We start from the raw sequence: 18,425 nt of genomic DNA on the forward strand, positions 1-18,425 counted from the left end.
ATAAGTCCACATATCAGTACGGTTCCTCTCTGGGATCATCACCGTGGTTTAGTACACTCCAAATGGCACTGTCACTCTCCTAGCCGCACAGTCCAAGTGAGTGTAAGAAACCTCACTATCCACCTGACCAATAGTTTGCCAATACCTATCCGGCACGTCGATAGCGGACCCATTCACGAGCTAGTCAAACTCAGCCTAGTATTGCCCCCTACCGTCGGGCAGGTAAGGCCACACCCCCTCCCAACTGACCACGACACAGTGGGAGACGTGGCCTCCTGGTATTCGGCACTCGGGCGCTCATGTATCCACTCGGTCTCGACGTTGGGGTATCTTCTGGCCATGGAGGTTTAGGAATTTTCACCCAGGGACATTTATGGTGCCCATATGCTAGAACTAAATATTTTTGGTGTCCCATTTGGCCATCCATGATATGCTTGTGGAGGCTACGACCCTGATGTCGCTAGGGCGTACAGTAATCATAATGCGAGATGCATGAGTCATACAATTCAGTCATGCATCAATCATGCGCATACCGCGTGCTCATGTGAGATAACCTCCGCCTATTAGGGAGTCTCATAACAACATGCTCAATGACATATGCAATGATCAACCACATCTCATAACAAACATGCAGATGATACGTATGGGCATGTATCATGATGTCATACTGTCACATACTCATAACCGGTATCAACAACCGGCATCGACAATCGACCTCGACAATGTGGACATTTAACCAACATTGCCCCCAAGGAATGGCCCACATAGAGCCAAACATATAATGGACCCACGGCCTCACACAAAGGCCTGATATATAACACAGTGGGCCTTACTCAAGGGACACATATACACAACAGGTGGGCCCTGCTCATGGGCCTCAAATACATGACATGTGGGCCCTACACATGGATCTCGAATACTTCGAATGGGCCATGCATCATGGGCCATGAATACATCACAATGGGCCTTTCTTATATGCCTAACATACATCATAATGGGCTCCATAGCCTGGTCCTCAAACGCATCCCAATGGGCCTCATCGCATAGGCCTCATATATATCATATTAGGCCTTAAACACAGCCTGAATGCACATCACAACGGTCCTCAAATACGGGCCGCATATACATCGCATTGGGTCTCAACAATTGGCCCATATATTCGGCCTCAATACTCGGAATCAAAACTTGGGATTGGCCTCGATAATCAGTTATGATAATCAACATGTATAAACAAGGCGGGGTCCATAGATGGACAACCAATCAACAATAATGTAAAGATCAGCTCTCGGCCGTGGTTATATTAATCCGAAAACATGGAGCCATTTGTCTATGGCGAATGAGGCCCACTTATTTGGGTTAACCCACGAAGAGAATGGGCCTAACAAGGCCTAATGGAAGGTTACAATGAGGACATCTAACCGTCATTGCCCATCAATGTGGATATTCAACCAACATTGCTCCCAAGTAGTGGCTCATGTAGAGTCAAGCATAAGGTGGGCCCAAATATCAAACAGGTGGCCTCAAATAATCATCACAGGTGGGCCTTACACATGCAGCAGATGGGCCTACACATCACGGTGGGTCGATACGTTGGGCCGCACCATTAGCCTAATATGCACCTCACGATGGGTTGCATCATTGGGCCGCATCAATGGGCGTCAATCCAACAAATGGGTTGCATCAATGGGCTACACTAATGGGCCTTATCCACATGAAGTCGGGCCTTGATAACTGGGCTAGAAACATGTCATAATGGGACACGACATACGGGCCAGAAATACGTCACGATGGGCCTCGACTCATGGGCCGAAAATACATCCTGTGGGCCTTACAAATGGGCCATAAACACATCCTAATGGGCCTCAACCATGGGCCTCTAACATATCATAAGGGGCCTTGCATCAATGAGTCGCACTAATGGGGCTCATGCACATCAAGTGGTTGCATCAATGGGCCGCACAAATGTACAATAGGTAGGCCCTACACATGCAACAGATGGGCCCCACCAGATGGTTAGTGTGGATATAGAATGCATACATCTAGTGGGTCACACATCCCACGGACGGTGTGAGTAAAACATACATCGAGGCTGGCCCTATATGACCTAGACGGTTAGGGTAGAACATATGAGGTGGGCTCTGCTCACGGGTTCCAAATACATTACAATGGGCTTTACCAAATGGGCTTTGAATATATCTTAATGGGCCTCAACCCATGGGCCCTGATATATATCATAATGGGGTGCCTACCCTGGATGGCGTGGATAAAAATACATCATGGTGCACCCCATCCAAATAGTTGGATAGTATATATATCATGTGGGATCCATGTGTACAACGGATGCATCAAGGTGGGCCTCACACAGATGGGCTGCATGGAACGAAATACATATGTCACATGGGTTCCACATCCCACGGCCAGAGATAGGGCGGTGAGGATAAATAAATACATCATGCTGGCCCACACTGCATATGGACGGTATGCTTATTCAACACATATAATATCATATAGTAAAGAGGGCCCCACTGTCCAGTAGCTGCTGGACGATGTGAATAAGGAGTGCATGCATCAAGATGGGCACCTCGAATGGACCACAAAATACAACAAAGTGGGCCTCCTCACATGGTCATATGTACATCAAATGGGCCACACCAATGGGCCCATGTATATCAAACGGACCACACCCAAATAAAAGTGGTGATAATGATTTCCCCCATTTAAGTTCCTAATGTCCACCATAACATATGTTTCCCATCTAACATGTTCATAAATTAATGTAATGATAGATGAAGTGGAACAAAATAGCAGCTTAATAAGGAAACTCCCATGGCCCTTAGAAATTTTGAACGGTGGACGTCATTGTCCACTACCTTGAATGGTGGGGTCCACTTGAACTTTAGATCTGACTTATTTTTAGTCTCAAGCCTGTTAAGACAAGTTTGCCAAATGGTTAGACGATTTGGGATCTGACTCATTCTTTAGCTCACGCCGTGAAATGAGCTTTCAAAATGGATGGACAGCTTGGATGCAACACATGCATTATGGTGGGTCCCATGAAGGCCCACAATCATGTACATATAATATAATATAATATAAAATCTATATATAATATATACAATAATATATATACACACACACACACACACACGCACACACATCAGCCCCACACGTGGGGTGTTCCCACCGTCCAGGTGTGGACGGTGTAAGTAAAACACATACAACACTGGTGGGTTCCACGTGGGGCCCACCATAATGTTTGAATGCCGTCCAACCTGTTGGTAAGGTCACGCTGACCTGGATGGAAGGAAAAACAAATTTCTTATTGACCCAAAACGTCTATTATGACCCAAAATGGGGGTTCCAATGGCAGCCGTTAGACCCCACTATTTCCTGTGATGTGGGCCACCTGAGTCTTAGATCAGACTGATTTTTGGAGCGGGTCCACTTGGGGAAGTGGCCCACCCGATGAACGGTGTGGATATCGAATATACATCATGGTGGGGCCCACAACAGGGGTTGTGGGTCCCTACCTTCTGCCTGCCCGTAATGACGCTGCAGCATCCTGCTGCAGCAGCAACAGGCGCTACCTAATGTTTTGTATATTTTTTTTGAAAAAAATAGAATTTTTTGGGTTTTTTGTACATGGGGCCCACATCAGGTGAATCTAACCCATCCATTGCATTCCATGTCTCAAGACAGACCAAACAAGCCGAATTTTCAATATGTTTTGGAGGTGTATAAAGATCAAAGTGCATTTTAACGGTGAAAACTACTGTTTTCTAAGCTATGGTTCGCCAGATAGTCGGATTGACTTCATTTTTCGGCTCAACACCTAAAATGACATGGGGAATTGAATGGACAGCGTGGATTGGATTGATACATCAAGTTGGGGCTTGTAAGAGTGGTCCATCCAAAGTTGAAAAAATCAAACTGACACTTTGTTTACTTGTCAGTACAAAACATTGTCAGTTCACTCTTCACCTTGTGGCATCGTCAAACGTCCCTGGACGCTAGACGATTGGATCACACATATATTTAAGGTGGGCCCCACCACAGATATGCTATCAGGGTGGACCACTAATGGTTGGATGGTGTGGATAATACACACATGACTGGTGGGTCCCACGTCCAGCACCATCTTTCAAGGTGGGTCCACGTTCCAACACCAAAAGAGAAGGAGAGGGAGAAATAGAGAAAAGAAGGAAAGATTGGTGGAAATAGGAGGGACCCCATTACTATAGGGCCCTCTATACAGCACATATATCAAGATGGGTGCCACATATGTGGCTCTCAAATCACAAATCAAGTAATAAAATCACCCACCTCGAGATCTCTCCTTCCTTCTACCGCCAATGCATGATAGAGTCCCAAATGGACAATTTCAATGGTTGAGATGGGCTTAGGATGGTGGGATCGGGTGGTAGAAAGGTGGGCCACACTACTCTCTCCCATGGAAGCCATGGACGTGAGTTGGTCCCATGGAGCTTGGGAGAAATGAGAGAGAGAGAGAGATATGATGGGAGAGAAGTGATGGTGAGTGATATAAGTAGGTACTTTCTTAAAAGAAAATGTTGACTTTTGGAGGGAGTGGTGGTACTTGGGGATGGGTGTAAGTGATGGTGAATGATGGGAGTGTACTTGACATTAGATGTGATGGATTCTCTTAGGATTTGCAACGCGCGGCATTTTCTTCGAACTGAATGCGGGTCCACATCACCCTGCCAGGGTACCGGATCGGTATGCAAGACGTGGTGTTGGAACCGCGTGATGGTGCGGTCGTAATGGTACAAGTTTCGGTTCGAACCGACTCTAGTATGAGGGACCCGGTTTAGAATCATAAGCAAACGTCGGATACGGGTCGAGGGTTGTCGAAATTCGACCGAAAGGACCGTGGAAGCTAATAGAATGGTACGAACTAGGACACGGGTCTTATAGCTCTCCCCACCTAATAAAAATTTCATCCTCAAAATTTAAAACAGAATACGACCAATACTGAGCTCACCAAGGGAGAGAAATCCTATCAGAACACAACATCTCAGCATAATCAAACACCTAAGAGATGGGGACAACGCGCACGAATCTCTGCCTGCTACTCTCAAGATGCCTCATAACACTACGATGACCTCTCTGAACATCGCATCCAAGATCAGAAATGATCGAAACAGGGATACTATGCATCCTCGATCTCAACGTAGGGAGCTATATCAGAAAGTCTCTAAGTAATTCGAACTCGTGAATCTAATCATTCTAAGTTCTCATCAATCAAATAGTGTAAGGTAGCTATTAGCAGATATGTGATGTTATCCTTAGGTATTCCGAAGTTATACTCTGATACCAACTTCTGTCATGCCCCAAACTTGAAAACCGGGCTCACAAAATTCTCGATCGCCAAATCCGGTGCTGACAGCCTCCACAATACCTATTCTCGGCTCCTAGCGTTCATACGCCAAATTTCGATCCTGGGATGCTACAAGGAGGATTTTTTTTGTACATTTAACTCGTAATAAGCATAACCACAAGCTTACCCAAATCACAAAGGCAACATCATCATCACATATCTACTAATATAAACATTTGAATACAATTCTGAAAGGGAATTACATAAATCGAAAATCAAGCTCTAGAAGACTGCTACACGCTCCAAGCTCAACACTGCTACAACCTAACATCACCTGCATGCATCTACCGTGCATAAGCTTATAGAAAGCTTAGATGGTGGTGTAAGTGTGTGCACAAGGTAAGTGTCAAGTATTCAACGCAATGCCATAGTCATACAATACTGAAAATACTGGTAATCCATAAATCGTACCATATCGGAATAAGAAGAAATATTGACAAGATCATGAATTATCAGGATAAATAGAAATACTGACAAGATCATAAATCATACGATATCAAAGTAAGCGAAAATACGAACAATTCCATGAGTCAATCAATATCAGAATACGCAATATAGAACGGCTATGCAAATGAGGAGTCGTAAAGAGCCAGGTATCAGATGCCGAGGATGCGATGCAATATGCAATTCCTGATGAGTCCATGAATAGCATCAGTCGTATCTAGACCGTATAATGTAGAAACACAGTAACCCAAAATGTCATATGCCATGAATGTAATGCAATATGCGGTGCAAATAGAACGACCATGCTGGAGTGTGAAGTCGGGATGATAGTACGTAGTATCACAGGCTATGGGGTCTATCACAAGGGACTTCTATCCAAACCAGTCCCAACCTAAATTTGGATAGTCAGACCCAATGTGGTAAACTCCTGATCTCAGGTTAGTCGTGCGCCCAACAGAAATCCTGGCCATGCGAAGGTACACAGCAATTAGTTGTGCACCACCAGCCCGAGTGGATGGTGAATGAAATGAATGCATGAGTATGCAACTCCTACTCAATAAGTCCACATATCAGTACGGTTCCTCTCTGGGATCATCACCGGGGTTTAGTACACTCCAAATGGCACTGTCACTCTCCTAGCCGCATAGTCTAAGTGAGTGTAAGAAACCTCACTATCCGCCTAGCCAATAGTTTGCCAATACCTATCCGGCAAGTCGATAGTGGACCCATTCACGAGCTGGTCAAATTCAGCCAAGTATTGCCCCCTACCCTCAGGCAGGTAAGGCCACACCCCCTCCCAACCGACCACGACACAGTGGGAGACGTGGCCTCCTGGTATTCAGCACTCGGGCGCTCATGTATCCACTCAGTCTCGACGTTGGGGTGTCTCCTGGCCATGGAGATTTAAAAATTTTCACCCAGGGACATCTATGACGCCCGTATGCTAGAACCAAATATTTTTAGTGTCCCATTTGGCCATCCACGATATGCTTGTGGAGGCTACGGCCCTGATGTCGCTAGGGTGTACAGTAATCATAATGCGAGATGCATGAGTCATACAATCCAGTCATGCATCAATCCTGTGCATACCGCGTGCTCATGTGAGATAACCTCCGCCTATTAGGGAGTCTCATAACAACATGCTTAATGACATATGCAATGATCAACCACATCTCATAACAAACATACAGATGATGCGTATGGGCGTGTATCATGATGCTATGCTGTCACATACTCATAACCGGTATCAACAACCGGCATCGACAATCGACCTCGACAATGTGGACATTTAACCAACATTACTCCCAAGGAATGACCCACATAGAGCCAAACATATAATGGACCCATGGCCTCATACAAAGGCCTGATATACAACACAGTGAGCCTTACTCAAGGAACACATATACACAACAGGCGGGCCCTGCTCATGGGCCTCAAATACATGACATGTGGGCCCAACACATGGGTCTCGAATACATCGAATGGGCCATGCATCATGAGCCATGAATACATCACAATGGGCCTTTCTCATGGGCCTAACATACATCATAATGGGCTCTATAGCCTAGTCCTCAAATGCATCCCAATGAGCCTCATCGCATAGGCATCATATATATCATATTAGGCCTTAAACACGGCCTGAATGCACATCACAACGGTGCTCAAATACGAGCCGCATATACATCGCATTGGGTCTCAACAATCGGCCTTGATATTCGGCCTTAATACTCGTAATCGACACTCGGGATCGACCTCGATAATCGGTACCGATAATCAACATGTATAAACAAGGCGGGGTACATAGATGGACAACTAATCAATAATAATGTAAAGATCGGCTCTTGGCCGTGGTTATATCAATCCAATAACACGGAGCCATCTGTCTATGGCGAATGGAGCCCACTTATTTGGGTTAACCCATGAAGAGAATGGGCCTAACAAGGCCTAATGGAAGGTTACAATGAGGACATCTAACCGTCATTGCCCATCAATGTGGATATTCAACCAACATTGCTCCCAAGTAGTGGTCCATGTAGAGTCAAACATAAAGTGGGCCTAAATATCCAACAGGTGGCCTCAAATAGTCATCACAGGTGGGCCTTACACATGCAGCAGATGGGCCTACACATCACGGTGGGTCGATACGTTGGGCCGCACCATTAGCCTAATATGCACCTCACGGTGGGTCGCATCATTGGGCCGCATCAATGGGCGTCAATTCAACAAGTGGGCCGCATTAATGGGCTACATTAATGGGCCTATACACATCAAGTCAGGCCTCGATAACTGGGTTAGAAACATGGCATAATGGGACACGACATACGGGCCGAAAATACGTCGCAATGGGCCTCGACCCATGGGCCGAAAATACATCTCTGAGGGCCTTACCAAATGGGCCATAAACACATCCTAATGGGCCTCAACCATGGGCCTCTAACATATCATAACGGGCCTTGCATCAATGAGTCGCACTAATGGGGCTCATGCACATCAAGTGGGTTGCATCAATGGGCCGCACAAATGTACAATAGGTAGGCCCTACACATGTAGCAGATGGGCCCCACCAGATGGTTAGTGTGGATATAGAATGTATACATCTAGTGGGTCACACATCCCACGGACGGTGTGAGTAAAACATACATCGAGGCTGGCCCTATATGACCTAGATGGTTAGGGTGAAACATATGAGGTGGGCTCTGCTCATGGGTTCCAAATACATTACAATGGGCCTTACGAAATGGGCTTGCCTTACGAAATGGGCTTTGAATACATCTCAATGGGCCTCAACCCATAGGTCCTAATATATATCATAATAGGGTGCCTTCCCTGGATGGGGTGGATAAAAATACATCATGGTGCATCCCATCCAAATAGTTGGACAGTATGGATATAAAAACATATATATCATGTGGGATCCATGTGTACAACGGATGTATCAAGGTGGGCCTCACACAGATGGGCTGCATGGAACGAAATACATATGTCACATGGGTTCCACATCCCACGGCCAGAGATTGGGCGGTGAGGATAAATAAATACATCATGCTGGCCCACACTGCATATGGACGGTATGCTTATTCAACACATATAATATCATATAGTAAGGAGGGCCCCACCGTCCAGTAGCTGCTGGACGATGTGAATAAGGAGTGCATGCATCAAGATGGGCACCTCGAATGGACCACAAAATACATCAAAGTGGGCCCGACAAATGGGCCACAAAATACATCAAAGTGAGCCTCCTCACATGGTCATACGTACATCAAATGGGCCACACCAATGGGCCCCATGTATATCAAACGGGCCACACCCAAATAAAAGTGGTGATAATGATTTCCACCATTTAAGTTCCTAATGTCCACCATAACATATGTTTCCCATCCAACATGTTCATAAATTAACGTAATGATAGATGAAGTGGAACAAAATATCAGCTTAATAGGGAAACTCCCATGGCCCTTAGAAATATTGAACGGTGGACGTCATTGTCCACTACCTTGAATGGTGGGGTCCACTTGAACTTTAGATCTGACTTATTTTTAGTCTCAAGCCTATTAAGACAAGCTTGCCAAATGGTTGGACGGTTTGGATGCAACACATGCATCAAGGACGGGGTCCACATGAGCTATGGATCTGACTCATTCTTTAGCTCACGCCGTGAAATGAGCTTCCAAAATGGATGGACAGCTTGGATGCAACACATGCATTATGGTGGGTCCCATGAAGGCCCACAATCATGTACATATAATATAATATAATATAAAATCTATATATAATATATATAATATATACAATATAATATATATATATACACACACGCACGCACACACATCAGCCCCACACGTGGGGTGGTCCCACCGTCCAGGTGTGGACGGTGTAAGTAAAACACATACATCATTGGTGGGTTCCACGTGAGGCCCACCATAATGTTTGAATGTTGTCCAACCTGTTGGTAAGGTCACGCTGACCTGGATGGAAGGAAAAACAAATTTCCTATTGACCCAAAACGTCTGTGGTGACCCAAAAAGGGGGTTCCAATGGCAGCCATAAGACCCCACTGTTTCCTGTGATGTGGGCCACCTGAGTCCTAGATCAGACTGATTTTTGGAGTGGGTCCACTTGGGGAAGTGGCCCACCCGATGAACGGTGTGGATATCAAATATACATCATGGTGGGTCCCACAACAGGGGCCGTGGGTCCCTGCCTTCCGCCCACCCGTAATGACGCTGCAGCTTCCTGCTGCAGTAGTAGCAGGCGCTGCCTAATGTTTGTATATTTTTTTTTGAAAAAAATAGAATTTTTGGGTTTTTTTTGTACATGGGGCCCACATCAGGTGAATCTAACCCATCCATTGCCTTTCATGTCTCAAGACATTCCAAACAAGCCCAATTTTCAATATGTTTTGGAGGTGTATAAAGATCAAAGTGTATTTTAACGGTGAAAACTACTGTTTTCTAAGCTTTGGCCCGCCAGATAGTTGTATTGACTTCATTTTTCAGCTCAACGCCTAAAATGACATGGGGAATAGAATGGACGGCGTGGATTGGATTGATACATCAAGTTGGAGCCTGTAGGAGTGGTCCATCCAAAGTTGAAAAAATCAAACTGACACTTTGTTTACTTGTCAGTACACAACACTGTCAGTTCACTCTTCACCTTGTGGCATCGTCCAGCGTCCCTGGACGCTGGACAGTTGGATCACACATATATTTAAGGTGGACCCCACCACAGATATGCTATCAGGGTGAGCCACCAATGGTTGGATGGTGTGGATAATACACACATGACTGGTGGGTCCCACGTCCAGCACCATCTTTCAAGGTGAGTCCACGTTCCAACACCAAAAGAGAAGGAGAGGGAGAAATAGAGAAAAGAAGGAAAGATTGGTGAAAATAGGAGGGACCCCATTACTATAGGGCCCTCTATACAACACATATATCAAGATGGGTCCCACATATGTGGCTCTCAAATCACAAATCAAGTAATAAAATCACCCACCTCGAGATCTCTCCTTCCTTCTACCGCCAATGCATGATAGAGTCTTAAATGGACAATTTCAATGGTTGAGATGGGCTTAGGATGGTGGGATCGGGTGGTAGAAAGGTGGGCCACACTACTCTCTCCCATGGAAGCCATGGACGTGAGTTGGTCCCATGGAGCTTGGGAGAAATGAGAGAGAGAGAGAGAGAGATATGATGGGAGAGAAGTGATGGTGAGTGATGTAAGTAGGTACTTTCTTGTAAAAAAATGTTGACTTTTGGAGAGGGTGGTTGTACTTGGGGATGGGTGTAAGTGATGGTGAGTGATGGGAGTGTACTTGACATTTGATGTGATGGATTCTCTTAGGATTTGCAACGCGCGGCATTTTCTTCGAACTGAACCCGAGTCCACATCCCCCTGCCAGGGTACCGGATCGGTATGTAAGACGTGGTGTTGGAACCGCGGCGACAGTGCGGTAGTAATGGTACAAGTTTCAGTTTGAACTGACTCCAGTATGTGGGACCCGATTTAGGATCGCATGCAAACGTCGGATACGGGTTGAGGGTTGCCGAAATTCGACCGAAAGGACCGCGGAAGCCAACGGAACGGTACAAACTAGGACACTGGTCTTATAGAGATGACTTCTGATTTGAATCTGAAATAGTGCTTCATGTAGATCATATGGTGGGTACTTGACAAAGAAGATGTTGCGGTCTTCAATGGCGAATTCTTGTATAAGATCGATCTCAACATGCCCTTTGTTCTAGATGGCTCAGATGGGTCCCACGGGGCTCAAGGAAGGTATATTTTGAAGCTTTAATGAACTTGGTTAGTGGGTATTGTGGTTGGAAGCTTGCAGATGTTGCACATCTCTCATCAAGTGTAAAGAAGAGTCGACATTATTTTCGGTTGAAGTCTGATGCTGGATCTAATGGTGGGTTGATGGCCAAAGATGGATTTGAGTTTGCAGTTGCATTATGGAGAAGAAGGAGAGGAGAGAGAAAATTAGGAAGTGGGATTGGTTTTAGGTGACGTGCACAAGCACGTCACTTTTGTTTTGTTTTTTATTATATTTTTAAAAAAAACACGGTGGGCCCCACTCATGATGTTTATGAAAAATCCACTCCGTCCATTTATTTTTCCAGATTAAGTTAGGGCATTAGCCCAAAAATGAGGCTGATCCAAGGTTCAAGTGGGCCACACCGTAAGAAACATTGGGGCTTGGGATACCTACCGTTAAAAAAAGGGGATATTACATTCTACCCCCCTTAACAAAATTTCATCCCCGAAATTTAATACAATAACGTTTGTCGTCGAATCTCATGGAGTGTATGCAATTGGCGGTGCTTGCGTTGGCGTTTCCTCTAGTTTTGTCATTCTCTTAAATGGTGGCTGACATACCCGAGTGTTGAAATTTGCTCCACCTTTGGTGGTGTGGTAATGTATCCTTGGGCTGACATGAGCGCCGTAGAAACCAACGATGTTGCCACTGTTGTCATTGTTGTAGTTGTTGAGATTGTCGACGCGGTCCTTGATATGACTACAATGTGATGTGTACGACGGATGTCGTTGCTAAGATACTTAGTACGGTCATGGAGAACCTGTTCCTGCGGCTGAGTCTTCAAGCGCTATGGTTGAGATTTCGAATGTTGTGGCTAACCTCAAGTGTTGTGGTTACCAGTGCGAGGATCGGTGATATCCACTTCCTATTCACTAGATCTGTTGTGGGATGGTTGGTGTGATCTTGAGATGTCTTGTGGGTGTCTTTACTGTTGTGACCTCGGTTACGACCATGATACTTTTTAAAATATGGTGGAGGTGATCTCGAGATGATGGTTGCGCTGAAGAGTGCAGTGCAGATCTTTGTTACATAGATGGCAACCCATTCTGTGGAGGTGACCTATAGACTTGCTTAGGTGGTCCCTGATTTTACGGTTGGCGAAGAGGAAGGGGTCACACATAGACATACAACATGGTCTTCATATCCACAGTTGTATCAAGATTTTAACAGTAATGATGTAGAAGTGTGATCATGGTCGGTATAACCAAAGCAACTTAAAAATACTTTAGATCCTAGCTACTCTATTTGCAAGTGATCCACTCTAAAGGCATCGGGTCAGGTGTTCATGATAGAGTGACATGACTCGAGTCATTTACAATTACAATATATGATCGGTTGAAAATGTGTTTCACAAAAGATTTATTCGATTTCCAAGGAAGGATTTAGTGGTTAGAGTTGGTATATGTGATGGTTCAACAGTGACAGTGCTGAGATATATATTGAAGTTGAAGTGCAAAATTTCTTATGTTGAAGGTACTGTTCCATTTGAAGCATTGGATAGTTTCAAACATTGGATTGGACTAATTTTATTTTATTTAATTATATATATATTTTAATTAATATGTTGAAGATTTTGTAGGATTGCAATGAAGATTAGATGATATAAAAGATTTACACATGAAGATCAAGAGAATAAGAGCTGTGATATGTACCAAAGTTGTTGTGCAAAACAAAATAAAATAAAACTAGATTATGAGGATATTGTTCCTACTAATGTTTCTAGTATTTGCAAGTATCGGATTGGTCTAAAACTTTTTATAATGATCATATATTAGTCTATTATAACTTCATAAAATTTTAGCTTAATCCAAAGTTTACAAAAAAAAAAAATCCTAAAATTCAGAAAATTAGGTCTGCCCAGAAGCAGACGATTTCTGACTAGTATACACCTAAATTAAAATCGCTATAGGAGAAACTGAGAATTATATTTTTGTATTATTTTTTTCATAAAACTACACTTGTTAATCTATGACTGAGACTTTGAATTGCCTTAAATGGAGTTATAATTAATAAGTTATTATTTTTATAATTCAGGTGTTTTTTACTTACTATTGCTGTCCAACTCATCGTAGTAGGCTAAAAATTCTTAAAAATTTCTTAGGGTCCAGTTTTGGGCTGTTAATTCAATGTCAAGCCTAATTAATATCATATTTGATGTGGGTTTCCTAAGTTCATATTTTATTTTTATTTTTATTTTTATTTTTTTCACAAAAATTAAAAAAATCTTATATTTGGTTCTCTATTTCAATCTCTATCATAGGCCCTCAAATTGAGTCTAGCCTAGGCTTAATCTAATTATTAGTATAACATACATCTAAGGTCCTCATGAGAATCTAAAACCTAGGCTCTGATACCAATCTGTCACGCCTCGAAAATCGAAACCCGAGTTGGCCAGGCCCGAATCCGAATTTCAGGACTGTGAGTCGACTTTAAATAAAATATACGACACAACCCACATTATTTTCATGCATTTTCAAGGCAATCAGAGCAACTAAAAGGATACTAATCATTATCATTAAATATTGTCCACTATTCAATCCTTGAATCTTTAATTATATTGACATTCAAAAATAAATAATAACAACATATATTGAATTTTAAGATACTTCCAAATAAACAAAAAAGAAAGTCTTCAATCTTGTCCAATTGGCTCTTCATACACAGAGCCTACAAAACAATCTATAAGGGTGTAAGCGCGACGGTTCGTAGGGTCACATCATTCACAAAATTGAAAATTATACTTTAACACCAATACAACTCAATAAAATGAATAGGATTAATTACGAGTATTGAATTAAAATTTTACATGACAATAATAACAAGTCATCTAAAATCCTTTTTGGTTCAATCAAGGTAGAGCACCCGTGTGTGTTGATACCTTTAGTGAATGACCCTCGGCAGAGCACCGGTGTTGATCTTCTTAGAGAATGACCCTCGGCAGAACACCTGGTGAATAAACTTTTAGGGTAAATACCCAGGGCAGAGCACCCGTGTGTGTTAATTATTTTAGGGAATCGCCTAGGGCAGAGCACCCGTGCCGATCCAAGAATGACCCTGGGCAGAGCACCCATACCGTGCCGATCCTTTCAGGAATGACCCTGGACAGAGCACCCGTATCAAAATAACATAATGGTCCTTTCAGGGCAGAGCACCCATAATATAATTAAAAGTATTTAATAATAATTAAATGAATTTATTCCATATATTAGAAATCAAATAAATGCATTCTACATCATGTAAAACCAAAATTAAATGTCTTAAATCAACAATACGAAATAAATAATTAATAAAATGAAAGTATATAATAATGTAGTCTTTTCAATCGAGAAAATCACTTACCTGATTTAGTGTGACATATCCCATGTATGGCTGGATTAGGCGAGAAGATCTAAAACCAATACAAATGCGGTCCATTCGGCCCAGATGACTTCTGATTTGAATCTGAAATAGTGCTTCATGTAGATCATGTGGTGGCTACTTGACAAAGGAGATGTCACGGTCTTTAATGGTGAATTCTTGTATAAGATAGATCTTTATGTGCCATTTGTTCTAGATGGCTTAGATGGGTCCCACGGGACTGAAGGAAGGTAGATTTTGAAGCTTTAATGAACTTGGTTAGTGGGTATTGTGGTTGGAAGCTTGCAGATGTTGCACATCTCTTGTCAAGTGTAAAGAAGAGTCAACATTATTTTCGGTTGAAGTCTGATGCTGGAGCTAATGGTGGGTTGATGGCCAAAGATGAGTTTGAGTTTGTAGTTGCAGTACGGAGAAGAAGGAGAGGAGAGAGAAAATTGGGAAGTGGGATTGGTTTTAGGTGACATGCACAAGCACGTCACTTTTGTTTTATTTTTTATTATATTTTAAAAAAACACGGTGGGCCCCACTCATAATGTTTATGAAAAATCCACTCCGTCCATTTATTTTTCCAGATCAAGTTAGGGCATTAACCCAAAAATGAGGCTAATCCAAGGTTCAAGTGGGCCACACCATAAGAACAATGGGGCCTTGATATGACTACAATGTGATGTGTACGACGGATGTCATTGCTAAGATACTTAGTACAGTCGTGGAGAACCCGTTCCTGCGGTTGAGTCTTCAAGCGTTATGGTTGCAATTTCGAATGTTGTGGCTAACCTCAAGTGTTGTGGTTACCAGTGCGAGGATCGGTGATATCTACTTCCTATTCACTAGATCTATTGTGGATGGTTGGTGTGATCTTGAGATGTCTTGTGGGTGTCTTTACTGTTGTGACCTCGGTTACAACCATGACACTTTTTAAAATATGGTGGAGGTGATCTCGAGATGATGGTTGCGCTGAAGAGTGCAGTATAGATCTTTGTTACATGGATGACAACCCATTCTATGGAGGTGGCCTATAGACCTTGCAATTGTATTACGGAGAAGAAGGAGAGGAGAGAGAAAATTGGGAAGTGGGATTGGTTTTAGGTTTGTGCACGTCACTTTTGTTTTATTTTATTTTTTAAATTATATTTAAAAAAAAAAACACGGTGAGCCCCACTCATGATGTTAATGAAAAATCCACTCCGTTCATTTATTTTCTAGATCAAGTTAGGGCATTAGCCCAAAAATGAGGCTGATCCAAGGTTCAAGTGGGCCACATCATAAGAAACAATGGGGCTTGGGATACCTACAGTTAAAAAAAGGGGGTTTATATCAGGAAGAATATGATGAAATATATTGTAACAACTGTATCAAGAATTTTGTGCTTGTAAATTGGAAAAGAAGAAGAAGAGACTTTTACCTTCGTAGGTAAAAGTCTCGCGCAGTTTGTTTTAAAAGTTTGGTCAAATATTTTATTTACGAAAATCGTTTTTAATTATATATTTTTACCTATGAAACTTTTCGTAGGTAAAAGTCTTTTACTTATTTTTTTTCCATTTTTACCTACGAAACAAATCATCAGTATAAGTTTTTTACTTTTTTTTTTTTTCGACAAAAATATTCATCCGTAAGAATTTTGTAAATATTTTTATCTACGAAAAACATCGTCGGTAAAAGTTTTTAATCTATGAAAAGAATCGTCGGTAAAAGTTTTTAAATTATTTTTTACCGACGAAGTTTTTTTGTCGGGAAAAGTCTTACCTTTGCTGACAAAAAAAATTTTCGTTGGTAAAAATCTTTACCCTCGGACTTTTACCGACGAAAATTTTCGTCGGTAAAACTCTTTACCTACGATAAAATAGCTTTTAGCGACGAAAATTTTCATCGGTAATAGTGGGTTTTCTCATAATATCTTAGCTTCTTCCTTTGATTTTGGGTTTTTTTTTTTAACAAGAGAATTTCATTGATCAGGCGGCTCGAAAAATACAAGTAAGAATGTTTCAAGATGGCCCTAAAGAAATAAGGGCCCTCCTATCATATGAACAAAACAAGGAATCCACGGAGAAACAAGGAGACTAAGAATGGTGGAGAGACCCGAGCCCCACTTTGTCCAAAAATAGCAGGCCTCTGGTGATCTCAGGGAGGGATGAAGGAGAAAGGAAGTCTGAGTTGGTCTGGTCCCCACTTCCTAGGCGGGCCAGCGCATCCACCACCGAATTAGCTTCCCTTGGAGTATGTACAATGTTGAGTTGGACGGAGCGAACGAGGAGCGAAATTCTAGCCTTCCAATACCAGATTTGCCAGCCGACATTTGACGAGGTGGAGAGAGACTTCACCACTACCAAGGAGTCGCTAGTAAGGAGAATATTTTATAGCCAAGTTGAATCGCCAGCGACAAAGCATCAAAAACCACTTTCATTTCCGCTCGCGTGTTAGTACCAAATCCATAGGTCCGGGCGAACCCAAATAAAAACCTGCCCTTCTCGTCGCGCCCTACCCCGCCACCTCCCGAAGGGCCCGGGTTACCCCTCGAGGAACCGTCCACGTTAATCTTGATCCAGCCCGCGGGAGGCCTGCACCACTTGACTATCGAAACACGAGGCTGCCTCGGTTGCGATTCCGTAATCCGCCAAGTTTTGTACAAATTAGCCGCCGAGGTGAGGCTAGTTCTTGGAGCCGGACAATGGAACTGAGGAGATTTACCCAATGCCAGATGCGGTTCACTATGGAGGGGGCGTCAGGAGACGCGTTCTCAAAGCGGATTGCGTTTATGGCCTTCCATAGTTCCCAGAAAATAAGCAAAGGAAAGAGGCCTTTGAGAGGGGTGGTTGACGAACGAGCTGATTCCCACCAAAAAGCAACCCGGCCCTCCGCTGTGGGGGGTAATTGTGGTTTAAAATTTGTATAGGAGTCAAATGATAGGCGTAGCCCGGGCATTTTTTTGTGGGGTCTAGCCCGAATGTCTGTAATCGATCGATCAGCAATAAAATCTTCTTTAAAAAATGGGGTTAAATTGATTTTAAAAAAAAAAATAGAAAAAAGAGAGATACAGACCCATAGACCCATAGTTAAAAGACTCGGCAACTCTTCCCAATTCATTCTGCCTTTAGTTGATTCGTAACTCTTCATCGTAGTCGTGGTTGAATCGGGCTGACTGGCGTGATTGGAGCTGACTCATGGTATCAAGCCCATAATTCTAAAACTCGGTGACTTCACTTGAAACACGGTTGAGTTGAGTTGAGTTGGCCAGAAACCCTTATCTCTTTCTCTGTGTATACACACCTGTGTTTAGCCTCATCCTTTCCATCCCTATCCTTTTTTCTATCCCCTAGGCCTCTCTCTCTTTCACTCATTTGATCAAATTAAAGCGTAGTTGAGGACTAAAAATGGGAAACGGATTGGCTACTCTCCCTGCCACCA

This window comes from Magnolia sinica, chromosome 12, assembly GCF_029962835.1.
Source record: "Magnolia sinica isolate HGM2019 chromosome 12, MsV1, whole genome shotgun sequence".
In the NCBI taxonomy this organism is placed as follows: domain Eukaryota; kingdom Viridiplantae; phylum Streptophyta; class Magnoliopsida; order Magnoliales; family Magnoliaceae; genus Magnolia; species Magnolia sinica.